The 3,447-nt window shown below is 44.8% G+C and overlaps 1 non-coding gene across 1 annotated transcript; it reads left to right on the top strand.

Annotated features, from left to right (window-relative positions):
- The first annotated feature begins 2,721 nt into the window (after positions 1-2,721).
- On the top strand, positions 2,722-2,793 carry TRNAP-CGG. The gene has a single exon. It is a non-coding gene; the product is annotated as a tRNA-Pro (tRNA).
- The last annotated feature ends 654 nt before the right edge of the window (positions 2,794-3,447 follow it).

The raw sequence follows: 3,447 nt of genomic DNA, 5'->3' as shown, positions 1-3,447 counted from the left end.
CAGGAACAGAGCGAAAACCATCCTGTGGTTGGATGGTGAGAAGGACAATGGTATCTTCAGCCCACCAGGGTTCAAATCTTAGTGCTCGCATTATTCCTAAAGTTATTTTAGGATTTCCGGCGATGCGCTTTCAATGGGAGGAGACATTCCCGTCGACGACGAGGCTCCTACGGTGACTTCGTAAATCTCAAGATGATATGTCGGCTCAGTCCCTCGAAGGTGCTCATAGAGGTAGGGTGTGTGTGTGCGCGTTCATAGGGATGAGTGTATGCGCGTATGTATGAGCGCTTGCCCCTCTCCGGCGCTGCCGGTCCGCCTCAGCTTCTATGGTCCTTGGATCATGGAGGCACGGTGGATCCCGTCCTTTGCCGGCGGGAGGGCTCCGTTTTTAGATGCTTTTCTGAGTTTTATGAGGTTTGTGCTATGCTCAAGAAGATGAGACGGCGACGGCTTCTTGAAGATGTAATAAGGTCCTCCCCGCCTAGCGCCCGCCTCGGTGATGTTTCAAGCATCGTTGGAAGGCGTGTGGAGGTTTGTCTCCAGGGGATCTCGTGGGATCCGGTCGGCGTTTGTCTTCGGTGGATCCGACTGGATCCGGTCTTCCTTCGTCTACGTCTGTGTGTCTGTAGGTTGGATTCTTCTAGTCTATGTTTCTCTTCATCGGCGGCGGTTGCTGTTCTGATGTGCTAGTCCTATGAGGCCTTAGCACGATGACTTCCCGACTGTCTACTACAACAATGTTTGTCCGGCTCCGACGAGAGAGGGACGATGACGGCGCGCGCCTTCGGCTCACTCCAGTGCTTGTAGTCGTCGCTAGGTGGTCTACGGACCTTGATGTAAATTTTACTTCTAGTGTTCTTTGTACTATCTTGACAGTTGATGAATAGATCGAAAGTTTTCTCGCAAAAAAAAAGCAGATTTGGACACGTGCGCCACACTCCCGAGCCTAGACCAGTGTTGGTGGGTGCGTGGATCAGCAAAAAAGATTATGCATGTGCCTATATATGCGTTGATAGTAGGGACAGCAACAGTATTTTAGATCTATTATTAGTTGCACCCCGCACCCAGCAAACAGAGAATTCTGTTAGTTGCCTCGCCCCTTGCTCACACTCACACGTACTCCGTATATGTAAGGGCAATCGCTTCCTACAGTTCGCAATGGTCGAGCTGGATATATGTGATCTGCATTGTTGTGGCCTGCCGAGCAGTTGCCGGTAGCCAGGTACATATCGACTTGCATATAAACATACTACATGCATATGCCGACAGATACAGTACTAGGGTGAGGGAGGGGCCAGATCTAGCCAGGTACAGGTATCCTTGTCACCAGGACGCACGAAACTGACCTCCCATCCGTTTCCAACTGCAGACGAAATTAATCCATCACCGCCGTGGCCGGCGTTTCAATGCCCACCTGCATCTGTTCCAACAGTCCAGCTCCTCAGAAGTGTCTCAACTTTATAGTAAAGTTAATACAAAATTAAGCTATTTATTTTAAGACGAAGGAAGTATATCTGAATGTTTTGGACATCAAATATGCTCGACTCTTGTGTAGGTGCTTGCAAGATTTCTTGACGATATGAGTTTGGAGGAGCTCAGAAGGAAAAAAGGAGTTTGACATTTTTTTGCAACTTTGGACATTTTGGAGCTTCGCTTGTTTCATTACGAACCTCCTTCAATGAAAATTTGCAAGCGGCTAGAAGAGTCGAGCATCTTTGAAGTACGAACGTTTCAGATTGTTTTAATATGTTTTTGCTATTTTTTCTGAATCTACTATTTACCCTGGAAAAGATGAGTTTGGGATGAGCTATGCATTTTCGATCGCTCCCCCATTAATTATTTTCATTGTAGCAAGGCATGAGATAGCTACCATGCCAACTCGGCGTATGACGATTACTCCCTCCGTCTAGGTGCATTAGGCATCTTAGAAGATGCACCGCAACCTAGGCGCAAAGAGCTTGGGCTAGGAAAAAATTTGAATGACGGATGAAACCAATCAAAGCATTCCTTTCTCAACTAAAAACATGCTATTAGGCTGGTCGTAATGGTAGTATCATAACTATTATCATGCATGCCAACTAGGCAATTTTGATGAGGTGTCACAGTATTAAATAAAGAAAGATAGGGTGGAGTATCATATCATGATACCGTATCATAATAAATGTTATGCTACTTTGTGTTATGCATGGCAATAAATAGAGTACTACATGATACTAATATGTGATACTATGCATTAGTGAGGTAGTATCATACACTAGTATCATATGCATGATACTAGTATATGATACTCCCCATTACAACCAGCCTTAGTTGAAAGTCCTCTTCAAATCCAAATAACGTGCCACAGAAATTACATGCATTGGTTCTCCAATTAATAAATAGGGTCTAATTAATATACATGCAACTAGTACTACTCTTTCGTGTCTTAGTGTTTTGGGATTATTTAATTTTCATAAGATGACTTATAGTAACATGGTCGGAGTGCCGTACGTATTCATGCTCACGCTTTTCTTTTGCTGAGTTGTGTCAATTCCTCATGTCCCTTTTACTTGGATTTCCATCTACCCTACAACAAGCACCGGCAAAAAAAGCATGTCAATATGCCAGTCAGTGTTTTCGTCGTAGCTCATCAACGGAGAAAGAATAGCATCGGCAAAGGCAAAAAAAAAAAAAAACATAGGATAGCTGGTTTAAAAGGCGAATTAGCGATTTGATCACACAGGGTGTTTGGTCTAGTGGTATGATTCTCGCTTCGGGTGCGAGAGGTCCCGAGTTCGATTCTCGGAACACCCCTATTTTTTTAAAGCCCAACTAAATTTGACCGAATGCAGCAGCGCCAAGTTTGCAACTCCTCACAAATGCGACCATATATCACCAATTCACCATAAAAGCTCTGCTGCCCTGCCCTGAGATTGAAATTTTGCTGTTCCTCCCTCTCCAAATGTGCCACCATACACTCCTAACGATCAAGGAGAAAGCTTTTCGCCGATGTTCAGAAATCCTTCGGCCACATGTTAGCATGGATAGTTTATTTCTTTTAATTATTGATTTTATTATCCGTTTTTAGTTTAGTTTACCCAATAACTTGGTGGTCTGATAGAAGCTAACACATAGTAGACTAATTTTGAAACCGCATTTTAGGTGTTAAAGCGAGTAGAGATCGTGTCAACTCTAGTTGTGGTAACAAGGAATGCGTGACCTTAACTCCTACTGACCGTTACACTAGTAGAAAAAGGGCCTGTTGTCCCGGTTCGTAAGGGCCTTTTGTCCCGGTTCCTGAACCGGGACTAAAGGGTCGGTACTAATACCCTGTCCCTTTAGTCCCGGTTCAATCCAGAACCGGGACGGATGGGCCTCCACAGTCCTGGTTGGTGGCACCAACCGGGACCAATAGGCATTCACGTGTCAGCATTTCTGTGGCTGGATTTTTTTTTTCTGAAAGCAGGG

Source organism: Triticum dicoccoides, chromosome 5A, assembly GCF_002162155.2.
Source record: "Triticum dicoccoides isolate Atlit2015 ecotype Zavitan chromosome 5A, WEW_v2.0, whole genome shotgun sequence".
Taxonomy (NCBI): Eukaryota; Viridiplantae; Streptophyta; class Magnoliopsida; order Poales; family Poaceae; genus Triticum; species Triticum dicoccoides.
The sequence above is the reverse complement of the archived record's forward strand: the minus strand, read 5'-3'. Positions and strand labels throughout refer to the sequence as shown.